We start from the raw sequence: 20,248 nt of genomic DNA on the forward strand, positions 1-20,248 counted from the left end.
TCTACAGAGTGGATCCCAAGAACTGCAGGCTGCGTGTGTGGGCGTGAAGACAAGCAGAGCGCAGCAGCCACGCCACACCCCGCTCCCTGGGGAGACCTATGTGGACACCGATGCCACCATCCACTGGTGGGCCCACGCCAGGAAGCGTCTTCACGGCGGCTAATCTCTGTGGTCAGAGTGGACTCTGGAATCAGCTACCCCATGTACCTCTGACTGGGTCTGGGGACACTTCTAGGAAGGGCTGACTGTGGGGACAGGGCCCTCCCCCAGCATGGGTGGCGCTTTCAGCCACACCCACAGTAATGACTTCCAATGTGAACTGAAGACCGGCTCTCCAGGAGGCCCCAGGACAGCAGCCCCAGGTGGGGGCTTCTGAGCCCGCCACTCTCACGCAGCTGCTGGGCTCGCAGCCGTTTGGGGGGGGGGGCAGCGGTCGTTGGACCGCCCAGCCCGCACCGTGGAAGGCAGTTTAATAAATCCTCTCTGTGGCATATGTTCTAGAGAACCCTGACGGCAGTCTACAGCCGTGAGGGACTGCAGTCTGAGCACAGACAGATCTGGAGAGAGGCTCCCCTGTGTGGTGCTGGGAGCAGCAGCAACATTTGGAAATGTAAAATGGCAGCCTCTGGGGTTGATGTTTGGTGGGTAAAGATGTGGGACAGTGGTCACGGGGGCATGAGCCAAGGACTCGCTTTCTCATAGCGCTTCGGGGCCACACAGGAGGGACTCCCAAATGTGGCAAACTCTTCTTCCTGTAACTGTGCCTCTGGACGCTGGCTCTTGTGGGTCTACACTACATGAAACTAGAAGTGTCTGGTGACCAAGGCCGGTGTGAAAACCAAGCTCAGCCTCTCCACCCCTGCTGGCAGCTGTTTCCGCATGACACTCTGTGCTGACACTCTGTCAGTGTGAAGACAACACGCTGATCAGGCCAGACAGTGCCTGCTTACCTGTGTCAACCTAAAACCCAGATCAGCCAACCCCAGATTCAGAATGTGGGTACGGAAGTAAAACAACAGCACGGAAAGCAGAGTGAACGCTGCAATGCATCTTAATGTCGGCCTACTGTGCTCACAGCCCTGGTCTGTCCCAGCACCTCCTGGCAGCAGGAGGCAGAGGGCCTCTCCTGGGGTCTGATGAGGACACGGCTGAGCTTCCTTACAGCTGTTCCTGGAGCTCTGGGGTGAGGGCCTGTCATCGGTGCTGTCTGGTGACTGGAGCTCCGGGGTGAGGGCCTGTCATCGGTGCTGTCTGGTGATGGTTTTGGCATGAGCAGCACGAAGGGAAATGTGTGGCGGTCACGGAAGAACTGATATTCTACATATGTGACCTGAAACTTTTGAGAGTCTCCAAACTCACAGACCCTGCTATGGGCAGTCCTTCTGTCTATAGGATGCTGTGTTTGTTTCTGTGGTTAAATATTCTCACGGAGCAACCTAAAGAAGAGGGTTTTCTCCTGCCTCTCAGTTCAAGGGGGACATCCAGGTGGCCAAAGCACAGAGCAGCCGGTCACATCACTGCACAGTCAGGGAGCAGAGAGCAATGTCTGCTGCTGCTCTGTGACCCTCCCTACCTAAGGGTCTGGGATTTTGGCCGGGGCATGGTGCTCCCATGCAGGCAGTCTTCCCACATCAATTGACCGAACCAGATAACCACAGACAGGGCCACCTCCCGGCTGAGTCTGTCTCCCGCCACCGAATGCTAGCCGTCACAGCTGGCAGTGCCCCCAGACACCCTTGAGTAAAGGAGCATGAACGAACGTTACACACCAGCTAGGAGGTCTGTGCAGCTTCCCGCGCTGTTTGGTGACCCCGACAGCTCACAGCAGAGTGGCACGTGTGCTCAGCAGGCTGCCCCTGAGACAAGGATTCAAGACAAGGGGTCAGGAAGGAGCCAGCAAGAAACCCCTTAGTAACTCACACAGAGGAGGTCAGCGCACGAGACGTAAGAACAGGTTTTATGGGGGTTGAGGAGATGGCTCAACAGTTATAGCGCTGGCTTCTCTTAAAGAGGACCAGGTTTTGATTCCCAGAACCCACATGACTGCTCACAACCATCCGTTACTTCAGCTCCAGGAGATCGGATGCCCTCTTTTGGCTCCATGGCACCAGGCATGGGTGTGACACCCAGACGCACATAGAGACAAAATATCCGTACTCATCGGATAGACATTTTAAAAACTAGATTATATATATAATGTGTATGTTTGTGGGTCTCTGTGTGTATGTATGTGTGTGTGTAGGCCAGAAGAGGGGGTCAGATCTTGTGGAGCTGGACTTATAGGCAATTGTGGGTTCTCTAGTGTGGTTGTGGGAAGTACCACACCTGCTGAGCTGTCTCTCCAGTCCTGGGAGGGTCTCTTGCACAATTATCTCCTGAGGGCAGTCGGGACTTGGGCTGCTGCTCAGCACCCTTTGGGTGGGCCAGGAGCTGGCTGCTCACGTGGCAGTAACCTGCTCATCCTGGGCCCAGGCTGCTCTCGAGCCTGGCTCTCCAGCACACACAGGGCATTCTGTCTTCTGCGCTGATCAGGCGGAGCCCATAGGGATCTGGGCGGTCTGGGAGGGCACCCGTCTTAGTGGCAGGCGCTAGCCATGTCTGGCACACATCAGGGTCATCCAGAACTCTGCGCAAAGGCTACACACGAGGCTGAAATCCTAGTGTGGCTGCGCTTGGTCTGATGAGAAGGAACCTGGGGAGGAGATACCCGCAGCGGGCACCAAGTAGGTGCGGGCACGGAGGCCTGCTGCTTCTCTGCTTGGGCTCAGCTGAGAAAAGGCTGTTTTCTTTTTGGCTTTGTTCTGCTCACGCATTGTGGCGGTGGGAATCGGCAGCATTCTCACCAGTCCCTAGGAAAACGGAAGCTTTGACCTATGATGAGAACGGGGTGAACATTGGTGGTAGCGGTGAGGCTGCAGATCCAGGCCTGTTGTCCAGAAAGGACTCGCCATTCCGCTGGGCGAGGCTGGGCCAGCACCAAGCTGAGCTGTGCAGGCTCCGTGTGCCTCAATGCTCATTGCAAGGTGGCCTACCTAGCCTGTCCTTCTCACCTGGCTCTGGGCCCTTCTAAAGATGAGGTCTGCCCCGAGCTGCTCAGCCAATTAGCTTTTCTGTTCATGGGCGTGACCTCCTGTAGCCTTTGTTCTAGTTTATGAGCAGCTGCCATGATCAAAACCCGAGAGCAGCTTATGGGAAGACAGGGTGCATTTGGCTCACCCTTCCAGGTAACCCTTAGTCACCGAGGGAGTCAGGATGGAGCACCTGAAGGCAGGGACCATGGTGGACTAGGCTCACAGGCTTGCTTCTCTCCTCGTGGCTTGCTCTGCCTGCTTCCTTACACAACCCAAGGCCATCTACCCAAGGGTAGCTCTGCCCACCATGGGCTGGGCCTTCCCCTGTCAACCAGCCATCAAGATAGCCCTCCACAGACAGGACTCGGGTCTAGCCTGGGCAATCCCTCAGCTGAGGCTCCCTCTTCTCAGGTGACAATAAAAACCAGGAAAGTGCGCTTTGGGGATAGTGCAGCCACTGAGCCACCCTGCTCCTGTGAGCAGCCCTCACCCCTGCTCATGCTTCACCACACTAGACTTAGATGGAAAACTGTCTCTCACCTGCCATCGGCGTCTTCTCTGCAGTGAATAAGTATTTAGCCGGGGTTCTCCTAGAAGGCAAACAGCAAGCACCTCTTTGACTCCGGGAGCAATGTGGAAATAAGTACACACTGCGCTGTCCCTACAGCTTGTCCCCATTGCCGCCTTGTGTTCGAAGCACAGAAATTAGACTTTACATTGTCTTTTCTTTCTTTTCTGATCGTTCTCATCATTCATCAGCCGACTCTGTGCCATGGGCTCTAGGCTCAGGCTCTGAGTCTCCTTGTGGAAGCATAAATGAGATGTTTTCCAGGCCCCAAGAACAGGAAACAGCCCTTCTATTCCCAGAACAGGGAGGCAGGAACCACTGGAGGTTGCTGTCCAAGGTTCAGCCTTTTGGCCAAGTTACAGAAACCTCTTGTGACTCAGTTTCCTCTTTGTGAAATACAGACTTTACATGCTGGAAGGACGAGCTTCAGAGAAGAAATGCGTGGCGTATGATATCTTTCCAACAAGCGACATTTATCGTGACTGGGGAGTCTCTCCAGGGCACTGTGGAGACCTACCTGCGTGTGGCCGTGTGCCCCCACAGTCCCTGTCCTAGCTCTTCTTGGCCTCATGGTCCAGGGACGATCCACTCCTGACTGTGCCTGGCTGCGTAGCGACGCTCTGTACTTGCTCACAACTAGCCAGGAATCTGCCATGGGAGTGCTGCATGAGTGAAGGAGCAGGGGCCCAGACAGACACGGTGTTCTCACCATCGCCCCTGGAGCACACGTGGCGTTAGCACAGACGGTACGTGCCAGCTGCCAAGATGATGGAGCCCAACGCAAAGAGAGCAGGGAGCTTCTTATCTAAAAGTTGCCAAGAACTTCAAAACAAGCTTCAGGACATTGGTGTCAAGTGCAGGGACTTTCTGTCCTGAGCAAGTCTGTGGTGACCGTGAAACAGCTCTGAGTGCAGACTTCAAGTGAGGAGCTGCGGAGAGGAGGCAGGGCATGGAGGAGACACCGCCGCCACGGCGCCTGCTATGCCAGGTGAGCCTCCTGGGCCTGGGCTTATTTCTCTGCGCATGGCACAGCAAGGAGTTACCTGGGGGTGGGGTAGGGCTGAGGACGATGAATGCTGCGCGCTCCGAGCACGCCACTGTCTCCAGGGACTCCTAAATGTGAAGCAACCGGTAGACCGGGCGCAGCCCCAAGGAGCGGAGGGAAAGCCGGCCGCAGAAAGGCACCGACACCGCAGGGAAGGCGCGGGCCGCCAGCACAGCGAGGTCCGGGGCCCAGGCCGAGGTTGGAGAGCAGAGGGCTATGCTGGTACCTCTGCCTCCCCCCCCCCCCCCCCCGCTCTTTCCCCTTTCAGCAGAGGGAGTTGTTTGGTTTTGTTTTGCCAGACAGGGTCTTACTAGGCGGCCTTGGATTTGCGATCTTTCCGCCTCTACCTCCTGAGTGCTGGGATTACAAGTGTCCCCACCATGCCTGGGCTGCAGTATTTATCTGAAACTGGGGCTCTGTCTGGTGTATACTAACTGAGGCTACATGGCCCGGATTCCTGGGGTGACCTAGATTGCAGGGCTGCCCGTCCCAGAGCCCAGTGAGCCAGTATCTTCAGCTTTGCTGTGACTGCCTGCTCCGTCACCACAGGCTGGCTCAGAGGCCGCTTCCCACAGCAGGTCTGTCAGTGGCCCGAGTCCAGAACTGTCACTGGGGAATGCCGATCTCTTCAGCCTCTCCTCTGAAGGGCATGGATGGGGCTATCTCTGACATCAGCTACCTCCCCCTCATGCTGGGGTGCATGCGTGACACCTGTCTCCAAGGAAGATCCAGATCACGATGGAGCCATGATGTTTAAATGCCAACTGAAAACCAGAGGTTTCATGTCACATTTGGAGATTTGGCTTTTCTGGAAAAAAACGTGTCTGCTATCAGCAGCTCGCAGCCATGTGTCCAGCACCATTCAGCTCGCTGACAGCGCTTCCTCGGCAGCTGTGTGCCTTGCCTGGCTCCCCTGCCGATCAATCCTGTTCCCCACTCGCGTGGCGTTACTGCAGCCCGGGCTTCACGAGCATGGGCATGTGTCCTGCTGCTGCTCCAGGCACAGCATGTCCCCACGCGCACCTCCCACACGGCCAGGCCCGCCACATGGGTGTGAGCTTTGCTCTTCGCAGACAGCAGGAAAAGAGAGGTCTGGAAGGCAGAGGAGGGTGTGACCTCAGGTGTCGCTTATCGCAGGCCTCGGCACTGCAGCTTCTGTCTAGGGCTTTCCACACAACTGACTGATTTCAGAGTCGGAGCACTTCACTTCTCCGGACATGTGAGCTCTCTGGTGCCAGTGGCGTGTGCTTTGTGTGCAGGCGGCAGCCCGTCTGGGTTCAGAGACGGACTCCCCTTAGGAACACCAGGCTGGGGCCAGCAGGGTGGCTCAGTGGTGTAGAACAGTCTCGGGTGTGGTTAGCTCGCTTTTTACTGAGAGGAGGCGCCAGGCTGAGCAAGGGGGCCCCATTTGGGGGCAATGCTCTATGGGAATCCTGGGACAGCTGTCCCTCCCCCAGCTGAGCACGCACAAGACGTGCCTGGCAGATGACCTCATTAGCAGGGCCCGTGAAGGAGCTGAGACACTGGCTGCTCAGCACGGCGATAATTGTGTCCTTGGTTCGGGGCCAGAGCCCCCCCTCTCCTTGCTTGGCGCCTTGCCAAGTCCAGGAGGCGCCCACGGGCTTGCATAGCCTCCCTGTCAGTGCTGCAGAGCTAGTTATTTTAGCGTGAACGTGGGAAGGGTGGGAAGATGGAGAGAAAAGTGAGAAAGCATGTGTAAGCAAATATTCAAAGAGAAAGAGGGGGCGCGCTTCTTTATAAAATAATCAATGGGAGAAGGCCAGAAACCCAAGTGAGCAGCAGCTCCATGGCCTTCGCAGCCCAGGCACATGAAGGGCCAACGGCCATGTTGGTGCGGCCTGGACATCCTCAGGTTCCTGTCTGCTGCTGGGAACACCAGGCCCAGCACAAAGCCCGCCTCTACTGTCCTGCAAGCCTACACCTGGCGTGTAGCATGCTCCCCCGCCACAGCTGCCTTCGGTGTGACTGGCCTGCGGGAGCAAAGGGGAGGAAGATGGTAGGAAGGTGGGAGTCGGGACTGGGGAGGCTGCTCTTTCCCGCTTCGCCTTGCTTCCTGTGCCATGTGCCCGCCTCCAACACTGCTTTCTCCAGGAGTTTGTGACCCGAGAGAGCTGCTCCCTTCCGGAGGGCCTTGATGGGCCCAAACGTGCTGGGCTCCTCTGAGGTGCTAGTGCTTGGTGCAAGTGCCCAGGGAAAGCTGTGCTTTAGCGCCCGGCCCTGCTCTCTGGGCTCAGTGCCTGTGCACCATCCTGGGCCATCTTTCCTGCTAGCCAGCCGGCAGATGGGCACAGAGGTATAGTTCTAATGAGAACAGCAGAAAATCAGAAGACACAGGTCTTTGAGAGTGGAGATGACTCTGCTTTCCAGCGAAATTCCCACCTCCCTCCGTTGTCCCCTCAAATGTAAGAAAAAGCAGAACAGGAAACTCTGAGCTTAGCAATTCCAGCATCAGCTGTGGCCATCACTCCCTCTCCCCATCCTCTGCTGAATCGTGCTCTCTCTCATGTGTGCTCCTTACAGCCGGGAAGGCCACCCAAGCTCGAGAAAGGTGAGCCGGACCACACAGCTTTGTTAGAGCGACAGCACCTTCTCCGTGCACCCCTAGCTCCAGCCTTCTGCTCTTTGTTGGACAGCACAGCGGCAACTCAGTCTGCTTCCTCGAGGTCTCAGCTTGGCGAGGAGGCCTTGAGACTGGAGGCCACACCTTCAAGGTGCCCGGTAATCCACCCCCCGGTGGAAACTCACTGGGGAATGTAGCTCGATTGCCTAGCGCGTGCAAAGCCCCCCTCCTGCCTGAGCACTAAAACAAACAAGCAAATAAGGAAAAGGTGAATAACTACACCAGCATGGAAACAGCAGCTTAGGCCATAGGGCCAGAGAGACAAACTGGTCTCTGCGGGGCAGGGGCAGGAACTCACCTGCTAGACCATGACATGGCCAGCTATGTCACCTCAGAAAACCAATAACTGGTGGCCATTGTAGTGGCAGCTCTGGTGTCTTTAAAATCTCACTTACGTTATGTAAACATGATTTTGTCTTAATGCTGGGATATGGGGCTGTTTCATGTTGTCCACAGCAGCAGACAGTGTGCGGGCTCTGAGAGGGGCATGATTTCTGCCAGCTGCGGGGAATTTGGTTCTGAGGACTCTGAGGGGCTGGGGCTCCGGGGAAGAAGGCTGCTGCTGCTCCTGCTTGCTGTTGTTGCAGTTTGATGAGAAGAAACGAGATAACACGAAACAGAGACTGGACTTGCCCTGAGGAATCCAATGACCCTAAACATCAGGAAGTAGCCAGGAGAGAACTATGCCCCTCTTCCTGTCAGGTCAGAGCCCAGGCAACCTGCTGTCCCATGCCCTCTGCAGCAGACTCCCCAGGCAGAGGCAATCTCAAGCCTCAGCCATCCCAACCCACCCCTGAGGTGGCAGGCCACCACCTCACTGGCTGTGCTCACCCACTCCGCCCCTCCCCCGCACCCCCAGGAGCTGTTTAGAGGCCAATTAAACAGAGTAGCAAGTGGCTCCTGCCAGGTCCCTTTCCTGCCCTGGGGCTGTGGAGGCAGGAGACAAAACGATGGCAACGCCTCAGAGGGAGCTGTCCACGGTGGCTTTTTCTGCCTCAGCCGACCTCTATGGGAGCTGTCCATGGTGACTGCTCCTGCCTCAGCCTAAGGGAACTGACACCTTTCCTGCCTCAGAATGCATACTGCCACTGCCATGGGAGCTGTCCACGGTGACCTTCGTGCCTCAGCCTAAGGGAACTGACACCTTTCCTGCCTCAGAGCCATGGGAGCTGTCCATGGTGACACAACCTTTCCTGCTTCAGTCTGCTGCCTTCGCAGTGGACTCTTTGTACATTTTGGACTCTGTGGACTTTATCACCCCTCAGGGCAGAAAAGCGGCCAGACCCGCCTGAGGAGGCTCTAGCAGTCCATCCCTCCTCAAACCTCTGTCACTGTCATCCCCAGCCCCTCAGTAGGACTCATCCAACGTTATGCAAATTTCAGGAGAAAAGTCTGGACAAAACCCACCAATCCCTGAGCAGGAAAACTGACCAATCCCTGGGCTTTCTATTAAAACCCACCAATCCCTGAGCAAGAAAACCAACCAATCCCTAAAGAGGAAATCCCACCAATCCTTGAGCCCCCCAAGCTCAGGACTTGAAATCCCACCAATCCACACTCTGGAAATCCTTGCCCCAGAAAGCTCCACCCCCTAAAAATTCCTATATAAACGCTGTGTCTGCCCAGTTCCCGCTGCCTGCTCCAGGGAGCAGAGGCAGCCACTCCTGGATTCTTCCCTCCTCTCCTGGATTCATCCCTCCAATAAGTCTCTTGAGAGATTTACCGCCTGCTGTGACTCTCCCATTGGAGGAAGAGAAGAAAGAAGAAATGAGGAAGGAGCAGAGCTCAGGCTTCTCAGCTCATCAGGTTTGGGGTAACCCTCCTCGGGAGCTGTAGTGTCTCTGCTGAGGAGGCCTCCTCTCAGAGCTGTGAAGTTCCTGGGCTCCCGGATATCTCAGGATACCCTTGGGACTCTGTCCCACCTCAGAGCTGGGATGATTCCCAGTCCTTGGATTTGCGGCCTTGGAGTTGTGTATTTACCCAACACCCTCCATCCAAGTTCCAGAAGGTAGGTCAACAGAAACAACAATACTCCCCACTAACCTCCTTTTTCTCCTGCCTGGTGTTGGGGTATTGAAAGATACTGAGGTGGAGAAGGAAGGTAGAAGCACAAGGAACCCCAATAAAATAGATTTTAAAAAGCCAACAGACCATCTGCAAAGAAAGCAATGTATCTGGGTTGGAGTGAGCTGGGATCTATTCACTCTGAAGCAAAGTGCTTCTGATGCACACTGGCACTCGCTGCTGTTGACACCAGGTCTGAGGCTTTCTCTCACACACAGGAAGTCACTGAGCCAGAAGCAGGAAGAACTGGGGCATGGAGAAAAGGGAGCAGCTATACCAATCAGGGAGGGATGATGAGACTCCTCAGACATGTCCAACACCATTTCTCCTCAGCCAGAGGGATTGAGCCCCTTCATTTCCTCAAGGGAATTCACTTCCCTTCTTGTTCTCCCTCCTTTCTTCCTCTTACACTTCTTTCTAGGCTCACCTCCCAGAAAAATGTCCTGCAACCAAGTCTTTATATTGGTTCTATTTGAGAGGATCCAAGGAAAACAATATCCACCTATCCACCCACTTGTCTTTCTGTCCATCCATCCATTCAATGATAAAACTACTTCCTAGCTATTGTACTAAGCTAGGAAAAGAGCCTAGACTGTACACAGGACTAAAGTTTTCTTCCTCCCTCAGGGATCAGGTAAGTAGGTCTTGCCTGATCCCTGCCATAGACAGGCAATTCTAGGACAGGGAAGGCTGCACACTCTTGTGAGTCTGCAGGCAAAGTTACAGAGGGATGCTGGGTGGACACCATTCTCCTAAGTACTTTATGTGATTCTCTTTCAGCTCTTGACATACTAAAATACTTATTTTTATTGTAATAAAAACATTGAGAGGCACAATGTCCCACACCTGTAATCCTAGCACTCAGGGAGGCAAAGGCAGATCTCTGTGAGTTTGAGGCCAGCCTGGTCTACAAAGTGAGTCCAGGACAGCCAGGGCTACACAGAGAAACCTTGCCTCAACAAAACAACAACAGCAATAAACTCAAAAAAACATTACATGTATTCACTTATATATGAGAACATGTATGTACATTGCTTGTGTATTTGTGAGTGTGCATCTTGTTGTGAATGTGGCAGTCAGAGGACAACTTGCAGAAGTCAGTTCTCTCCTCCCACATCCTGAAGATTTCTCTCAGGTCATCAGGCTTGGTGGAAAGTGCCTTCGCCTGCTGAGCCACCTCTTTGCCTTTTTCTGTGTTTATAGTGAATTCAAGACCATTTTAAAATAATGCTGTGCCACTCTGTGGAGGGGCAGGAATGAGAGCACATCGTTCTTTGGATTCTTCTGGGTCAGTGCTACCTCCTGATACCAAACCCAAGGTTGCTCAAGTCCTTCCTCCAAATCTGCAAATGTGTAGCGTGCATCCTTCCCCAGGCTTCAGCTCCTCCCTACGTGACCTGCAAGGTCTCCTCCAGCATACTGCTCACATGGCTGGTCCCCTGTGGTGTTAGGGAGTGATGATGAGGAAAACATCTGCACGTTTGGAGATGCACACTCTTTCCTGAAGCTTTCAACGCTTTGCTGTCTGTGTGTGAGGATGGAGGACGCATGGAGGCAAAGAGGAATTCTCTCAACTGGCTGGCCCTACAACATCCTGCCATTCATTTCTGCTAGCGTGACCTTTTAAAATATAAATCTGAACCAAAGTCCATGAACTGAAGTGAGATAAAAATAAACTTGGAGTCCTTCAAAGCTGAGTGGGCCAGAGCCGGTATGCCACATGCTGTTTGCAAAATGGCTCAGAGAATTCTTCCCTCCCTGAACTGCCACCCTTTGCTGTATGACTTTCCACTTCTTCTGTCTGCGTGAGTGTGTGTGTGTGAGCATGTGTGTGTCACTATGGAGGTCAAAGGACAACCCCAGATGTAAGTCCTCAGGTGCCTTCTCTTTTTGAGATGAGAGCCCTTTCATTGGCCTGGAATGTCACCAAGTAAGCTCGGCAGGCTGGTTAGCAAACGCTGGCATTGTGCCTCTGTGTGCCATCTTGCCATCACTGGGTGACAAGCACACCTCAGTGCCTGGCTCTGTGTAGGAGTTATAGGGTTCTGAACTCTTGAACTAGCCAGGCAGACGTTTCACTGGCTGGGCTGTTACCCAAGTCCCGCCCCTTCTCATCAGGAGAGGTATGCCCTGCACTTCTCCTCTCCTAGAACATGGAACCAAAGACGGCTCACTGGTGTGCCACAAAGAGGGACTTGCCAAGTGCTTGTACACGAGGCCTGGGCCTTGTCACTGCTCTCTCGAGCCTGTGTGTCATCCCTGAGTTTTGTTACAGGAAATGAAGCACCCTTGCCTTGTGGTCTAGGAGTCTCCGGGAGGACAGTTCCTTTTGCAGCAGTGGATCCCTCAGGCTCTGCGACTTGACTGATTCCCAAGAGCCCTATTCATCACAAGCTCATTAGTCCATTTTGTGGGCTCTGCCAGCAGACAGCCTGCTGTCCACTGGCCTTGTAATAGCATTAGGAAACCCTGGCTCCAGCCTCTCGTCAGTTCCTTCCTATTCACACGCTCCCCCACGCCATCCATGTTATTAAGGAGCAGCCAAGACACAGCACTCTCTCCACCCGCCTGCCCGCCCCCTTACACAGGATGCAGGAGCCAGAAGATTCATGATAGACGCAGTAGAGAGCTCAGAAAGGCACTTAGAAGTCTTTGGAATTCAGAGGCGGAAGTCAGCCTTCTGGGCCTGGCACTGGCAGCTCTGCTGCGCAGGCCCAGCCACCATCACTCTGGCTTGCTTCACTGCACCACTGTCCTGCTCCCAGCTCCAGGGAGGCTCATTTCCAAAGCCTCTGGTACCAGTGGCATTCAATCACCCCATTGCTGTGGATACAACGTAATGAGCCAACCGTCTGAAGAAACAAGCTCTAGATGAGCGTGCAACAGTCCCTTTTTCTTTCTGCTTCTCATCTCTAGCTCACTGTTTGGGGCTGTGCTCAGAGCTGTGGTTAGGCTGTTGTTGATGTTGCTGACTGGCTCCGAGCTGGCCGGTTGTCTCTCCTCATTTCAGAAGTAGGCAAGCTGCTGGCATGAAGAATCTGGCACTTTCTGATCTTGCTCCCCTCACCATGGTACCCAGGGAAGAGCAAGTGTCTGGGGGTGCAAAGAGCAAGCAGAGCCTCATTTCTGCCCCAGCTTGACCTGTCAGCTTGTCAGAACCTCTGTACCCCAGGAGTAGACCTTCTCTCAGCTCAGCTCCATGCAAGTGGTGGAAGCAGCAGGAGGTAGGCAGGGAGTACCCAGTCTGTGTGCACTGGGGCCACATCAGCATTACACGGAGATTCTGCCATAGAAGCAGGTGATGCTGAGAGTCTAGCCAGGAAGATGTGGGACACCAGAAACATGGTCTCCATGTGGGTCAGGGTTCATCAACTGTTGCCTTAGTCAAGTCGCTAGCACTTGCTGAGGCCCCAGGTTTGCATCTGTCAATGGGGGTTGTTACCAAGTTGAGCAGATATCAACAATAAGGCAGTTATCCCCAAAACACTCAGCCCCCCCCCCCAAAAAAAATGGCAAAGATTGATACTGCTGTGCATCGTATTTACTGAAAGCTCACTGTTCATCTTGACGATATCAAATGTGAATGGAGCAATCAGGGCCAGGGATGCAGGCTAGGACTGGGCAGGGAGAGCAGGCTCTGTACCGGGCAGGGAGAGCAGGCTCAGGGCCAGGCAAGGAGGACCAGGCCCTGCTTTCCCAGGCTTATCTGCTATTCCTTTCCTTGAAGAATCTCATTGCTGGCAAGTTGTGCATTATTGGCTCCTGCTTTCCTTGACAGGCCCCGGATGGCAACTCTTGGCCACCTCCAAGCCAAAGATCACTGTTGGCAGTTTTCAGCAATGTCTCTCTCTGACCCATCTTTCCTTACGAACTTTCTTATGTTACAGTGGTGCTTTTGTCCTCTGAGCTAGTTTGTCCAATAAAACTAAATAAACAAGTAAACCAGGTCGGACAGCCCTTATCATTGTTGGGGCGTGGGGAGACCAGACACCACTGACGCGCTAACAGCAAACACTCCTGGTATTACCGTCAGTGCAGACGGGCTCTTTGTTACCACTGAATCTACTCTGTTCACTCTTCGTGGGGAAGGGTTTGATTCAGAAGCCAGAGCAACAATTTCAAGACTGCTATTTGTTGACAAAGTACTTTCTCCTAAAATATGTTCTTCTAAAATACCTGTGTTCTAGTTGCATGACAGACAGACAGATGTCTGTTCACTCCAGCTAGGGTGCTGAGAGCGGACTGTAGAAATGAAGCTGAATCTCCAGTCCCACTCCGGGCCCCACCCCGGCACCTGTTTATATTTACTCGGTGCAGGAGCGTTGCTAACCTCACCACTTTCTGTAAGCTTTCCTCTTCTGTCCTCTTTGGAGGAAAGGGGCAAACCCATCCTGTTCCAGCCTGTTGTCCAGCCCTCCTGCCCATTCTCTGGCTTGGAGGACACATGCTGAACCAGGAACTCTCTTCAGCCTGTAAGTGTATGAGACTGTGCCAGACAGCACACCCCCAGCTCACACTCTCCCTATATGCTACCTGCTTTCTGCTGTGAGTCTGCTAAAGGCCCCCAGGTCACCATCCTGGTGGTTTGGTGGGGTACCAGTTTCTACAGGAGCCATCCTGGATCTCCTCTCCACCTCACAAATCTCAGTTTTTGAAGTTTCCAGACAGTAACCTAAAAGTCTCAAGGTGGCTCTCAAGTTTCTGTGATCCAAGCTTTTTGAGCCAAGCTCACCAAGAGCTGAGAAAGGCTCCATCATTCTCAAAGATACCCTTGATGTTCCGGTATCAAGAGATGATGTTTTGGGGTGAGCGAAGGCACCCCGGGTCCTACATGCCTGTGGTACCCTTTTTCATTCGAGATCCACATTCTTGGGAGAAAAGGCGGTGGTATTGATTGCAATTGTGAGGTGTGCTGCAAAAGGCTCCTTAAGAAACTTCAAAAAGATGGAGGAAAAAGCCCCCATGACAAGCCAAGTGGACACGAGCCAGAAGCACAAGAAGTGGCTGCATCTGAGTAGGCTTAAACATGGAGGAGGTGGCGCTTAGCGGAGTTCTCTGCGGTTTCCCAAACTTAGAGCAAGAACAATAGAAAAATTGCTCCAGATGTTCACTGAGACTTGGGGAGGAGCCAGAGGGCGGCCTGTGAATAAGAGGAGGGTGGGAGAGAGGGGAGGAGGGGGAGGAGGGGGAGGAGGGAGAGGAGGAGGGATAGAGGAGACAACCAGAGAGTGGCAGCTATGTGTGCCTGATTCCCCGTGAAAGCACTCACAGATGTAGCAGGACTCAGAACCTGGCAAACCTGCATGCCCAGGGAGACTGGTCTCTGGCTAGTTTAAGTCTGCCAGTGCTGAGCACTGGACTGGGAAGCCAGGGCTCTGATGATGGCTGTCGGGTTCTTTCTCAACGGCACTTAGGCTTCTTAAGCAATTCTTTGTAGCTTGGCATTGTCTTCCAAATTGACAGTCTGGTCATGCTAATTTATTTATAATCTCATAGGGGCTGGGAGGCACATCTTCTCCCTCTGTCTTTTTCTCCCCCCGCCCCTTACTGTCCAGCGAATCAGAGTGCTGCTAACTGCCGGAGTTCACGTGAGAACTCGGTGGGTGAGCGTCTGCCAGTCACATGGACTATCTCGGAACATTCACTATTTCCATGAAGAGGCAGCAGCACGGCTTTATGAAATCCTCCCAACAACCCCGTCTACTCCCAGGGCTGGGCAATGGCTCAGCTGGTGAAGTGCTCGCTGTACAAGCATGAAGACCTGTGTTCAGATCCCCAGACCCTACAGAAAGGCTGAGCGCGGTGGTGTGCACCCACAATCCCAGCCCTGGGGAGGCAGGCAGGAGGATCCCCGAGGCTCACGCAGCTCTCTGACTCAGCCATTTCCAGGTCAGTGACTGAGCCTGACTCAAAACAAAAATGAGGTGAACCAGCTCCTGAGGAACAACACTGAGGTTCACCTCACCAACACGTGGCTCCCCAAGCACACATTCGCTCACCCGCGCACACACAAGTAAGTAAAACCTAACAAACAATAGAACATTAACCCCTGCCCAAGCAGTACAAAACCCTACTGGCTTGCCAGCATTAAAATGGCTCAAAAATACAGTCAGCCAGGCTGTCCCTGAGGCACACATTTGTTGGGTTCCCATTGTGCTTGGGGCTAGCAAGCCAAGACTCCAGCTTTTAAAGATCCCAGTCAAGTAGAGACTGATGGGGAGACGAAATCAGTGCCATAGAACTTGCCAAGCTTTGGATCAGATGTTGTACACAGTGTTGTAGGAGCCCAGGAAAACTAGGGAAGCCCTCTGTTCCGGTGTGTGTGTGTGTGTGTGTGTGTGTGTGTGTGTGTGTGTGTGTGTATGTAAACCGACTTCAGGTCAGCTGGAAGAGCAAGAGGCTCTCTTGACCCCTGAGTTCCCCCTTGGGCATCGTGTTGTAAATTCTTTCTCTAGATCAAGCTGCCCACCAAACTCTAGAATGTGTTCACTGAGATGTGACTTACACACCATGAAACTCACCATTTTGTAATGAAGTGTGTTGTGGTTTACAAATGTTCGTGGATTTACAGTGGGTTGTTCAGATAAGCCAATCAAAAGCTGAAAACGCTGTAAACCAAGAATGCATGTGTATGCCAACCAGAGAGAATTTGCAACAGGGTCCTATGCCAGGGCAGTATGGCTGAGGCGGCTCCCTGTGGTGAGAGTGTGCCCCACATGGCTGGTCCCAGGAGCGGGCAGGCTCCACCACTTAAGAATGAGTGTTCTCCTGTCCTTGCTGTCAGGGTGCGGGGCCACCCGGCACTGTTCTTGATTCCCGTGGTGAAACCACAGTGTCCAGATCCCCTGACGTCCTGTGGGTGAAGGAGGAGGGTGTCCTCAAATTCCTCACGCAGGAACCCACTTAAGTGGCACCGACCTTGACTTTCAGATAGAGCAGTACATCTACGAAGGGAAGAGTGATGGTGTCTATGTCATACACCTGCAGAGGACCTGGGAGAAGCCGTTGCCTTGCTACTCAGGCTGTTGCCCCTGAGAACCTGCCGATGCTCATCATCTCCTCCAGGAAGAACGGCCAGCGAGTTGTGCTGAAGTTTGCCGCTGCCGCTGGACCCACTCCAATTGCTGTCCACTCCACACCTGGGACCTTCACTAACCAGATCCAAGCGGCCTTCACGGAGCCACAGCTTCTGGGGTGACTGATCCCAGGGCTGACCACCAGCCCCTCACGAAGGCCTCTTACATCAACCTGCCCACTGTTGCTCTGTGCAACACAGATTACCTTCTGGCTAAGTAGACAATGCCATCCATGCAACAATAAGGGAGATCACTCAGGGGGTCTGATTGGTGGATGCTAGCCCAGGAAGTACTCCGCATGCGTGGTGCTATCTCCCATGAGCACCTGTGGGCAGTGATGCTTGATCTTTACTTCTGCAGAGACCCAGAGGACATTGAGCAGGAGGAGCAGGCTGCTGCTGAGAAGGCCGTGACCAAGGAGGAATTCCAGGGCGAATGGACTGCCTAGGTCCTGAGTTCACTGCCGCTCAGCCCGAGGTGGCAGACTGGTCTGAGGGTGTGCAGGTGCCCTCTGTGCCCATCCAGCAGTTCCCTACTGAAGACTGGAGTGCCCAGCTAGCCACTGAGGACTGGTCAGCTGCTCCCATGGCGCAGGCCACCGAGTGGGTTGGAGCCACCACTGAGGGGTCCTGAGCTCTGCAGACACCTGAGCAAAGGGGGAAAAGGTGGAAGGAAAATAAAGTTCTTAAAAGATGAAAATAAAAAAAGAACGAATGTTCTATTAATCAAGTGGCAGTTTAGGTAATGACGTCAGAAGTTGGGGAGGGCATCCCAAATTTACACACAGCACATCCTTCTCCACTACCACGAGATTATTTATTATTAACTTACATATTTTATGCTTCCATGCGTGTCTGTATAACACATGCTAACTTGGTGCCCACAGAGGCCAGAGAGAGTGTCAGATCCTTTCGAACAGGAGTTTCAGACAGTTGTGAACTGACATGTGGGAGTCGATCCCAGAGCCTCTGGAAGAGCAGCCAGTGCTCTCAGCCACGGAGCCCCACCCCTGACAGCTTTGCTTTTCCCTTACGTCCTTTGTGCATGTGTGATTTTGTGCATCCACAGCATCTAGGACCCACAAATCAGAGGAAACATGTTACTTGTCTTCTGAGACTAACTCAATTTATTCAATATGATTATTATCCATTTCCTGGCAAACAGCATAACCTGATTTTTTGTGAATGAAAACAATTCCATTCTGTACAAATACCACATTTTTGCTCCTCTGTTGGTAGACACCTAGCTCATATTTATATATTTTTGCTCACATTTATTCTATATTTTACCTTTATATTTATCATTACTATTCATGCTTATTCCTATTTTTTGTCCAACATTAAGAATAAGTTTCAGAGATCAAAATCCTAAACATTTAGATATTTCACATCTAGCTATTACATAGACACACTTCAAGGACAAAGTTGGATTTGAACTGAAAGTTTTATATTCCTTAGTTGAGAGCCTGACCCAGCCCATTCCTGCCCCTTGACATCCAGCGTAGAGCCATCTGGCTGGCAGCGGGATCAGCTATCTTGGATCTTGTGTGGGTTTTGGGGGCAGAGATTAGTCACTGCCAAGGAAGACAATCTTTTGCTATGGTGTGAATACAAAATGTGCCCATGGGCTGGGCTGGTGTCTTTCCACACTTGGCTCCCAGCTGGTGCTATTGTGGAACTTGTGGAAACTTGGACTTGGGGGAGGAAGCGGGTTATTGGAAGTGGATCTCTGATGTTATGTTGTCCATGGCCTCTCTCTGTGGAGCAATCTGCTTCCTCTCCATCTGTCACAGTCTTTGCTTGGGCCACCCTGAAGTTCTGCCCAAACATCTGGGAGCAAATATCATGGGGCCTCTGAAACCACGATACCAGGTAAGTCTTTCTCCCCAAAAGTTGCTTTGGTTTTAGCTACTTCTTTGTTGCTGTGAGAAAACACCATGAGCAGGCCAACTTATAAGAGAAAGTGGTTAACTGGGGCTTATAGTTTCAGAGGGTTAGAGTCCCTGATGGTGGAACACAGGCATAATGGCAGGGACCGTAGAGAAATCACATCTTGATTCACAAGCAGGAGACAGAGACCGTGAGTTGACTGGAAGTCGCCGGGCCTTTTCCCCCGTGGCAATAACTAACTGTTCCCCGCCTTTCAGAATGCCCAAGACCCCAGCCCACTTAACCCTTAAAGCCACACAAGTGACACACCTCCTCCACCGAGACCTCACTTCCTAATTCTTCCCAAATAGTTCTACCAACTGCAAACCAAGTATTTAACTGCAGGAACCTATGGGAGACATTCTCAGTCAGACCAGCATCGTAGCCAACATGGCCTCCAGTATGTCTGAGCTGAAGCTTCACTGTGCTTGAGAATTTAGAAAAGCCAGCATCTCTGAGGAGCCATAGTGGGGCTACCTCAGGATGGCTGGGAGTGGACGCTTCCTTTGGGGTCCACATTCAGAAACAAAGAAATGCTAACTTGCCTTCCCTGGATGGAGTATACCTCAGCCTGAGGTAACACAGTCTCCTTCCTTCTCCAGATACACCCCCAAATGCCTCTGCACTTGAAATCGGAGCTGTGAGCTGCTCAGCCCCACTCCCTCACCTTGGCAGTCAGGGGCCAGTCGTCCATAGCTATGCCGTGAGGACCATGGAGACTACATTGTAAAGATAAAGTCAGTGTACAAGTACATAAGATCATGCTCTAAAATCCTGGAACACGTGGATTTCTTAAAAGGTTTCTTTTTAAGCAAAATATTTATTTTTAAAAATAAATGCAGAGTAGAAACGTGTCTATGTGCCACACATACACAGCCATGCATCACTCAATGACAAGGGCGCCTGAGAAAGGCATTGCTGGGCGATGCGCTGCCTCTGTGTTGGCACTACAGGACATGGACCCCAGCCAAGGTCGCGTGATGGTCCTTAGTGATGTGCCTGGGGGGTGGCTGCTGCAGGTGCCCAAGATGCCTTCATGTGGCAGGCACTTATATAAATATGATCTTGTACAGGTAAACATGTGTGACACATATTTTATACGTGCATGATCTGTGTGTGTTCACTTGGCAGCTGATCACCCAGTCTGCCGTTGGCTTATTGATATAATTTCCGACTCTTTTTACCTGTTGTGGAGACATAAGAAGGGACAATTGCAGACCTTGCTGGGCGCTTACCACTGTACACCAGACTTCAGTACAAAGGTGGAGACAGTATTTATACCAAAGCAAAGAAGAAATAAGAAGATATTGAAAGCTATGTCTCACACCAGGCACTGGTGGGTAAAGATGCATGAGTTCTCAGAAGCATCACAGAAGTCGAGGGACGGTAAATAACTTCAGATGCACAAGGAGATACGTTTCAAATCAGGGAATCTAGTTTTCAAGCCAGTAATCAAACTTAAAAGCAAATATTTTTAGACAAATACACTGTCCAAAAAGTTGCTTCCTTGGCAGCCATTTCTGGGACACTAATACAGGCTGTGTTTAAGCAAGAGAAAACAGGGAAGAGGGGAAGACAGAAGACAGATCCAAACTAGAGATACCAACCGGAACGGCCACAGAGGAAAAGGTGGGTGAGTCCACACTCTGCCTAGAAGTGATCAAGTGGGGAGCTTACGGAGAGCGATTGCTAGGAAGACAGAAGAACACGGGAACATCTCTCTCCATGGCCAGGTAGTCCATGCTGTTCGCAGACGATTTACAGATCTACTATAAATATGAAGTAGATGGGAAAGCTTGAGGCAGTGACAAACTCCAGGAAAACCAAAAATTACAAGCTATGAAAAGATGTCTCC

At 52.5% G+C, this 20,248-nt stretch overlaps 1 pseudogene; it reads left to right on the forward strand.

Annotated features, from left to right (window-relative positions):
* The first annotated feature begins 16,010 nt into the window (after positions 1-16,010).
* LOC110559178 (small ribosomal subunit protein uS2-like) lies at positions 16,011-17,130 on the forward strand (annotated as a pseudogene).
* Positions 17,131-20,248: the final 3,118 nt, after the last annotated feature.

Source organism: Meriones unguiculatus, chromosome 6, assembly GCF_030254825.1.
Source record: "Meriones unguiculatus strain TT.TT164.6M chromosome 6, Bangor_MerUng_6.1, whole genome shotgun sequence".
Classification (NCBI taxonomy): Eukaryota; Metazoa; Chordata; class Mammalia; order Rodentia; family Muridae; genus Meriones; species Meriones unguiculatus.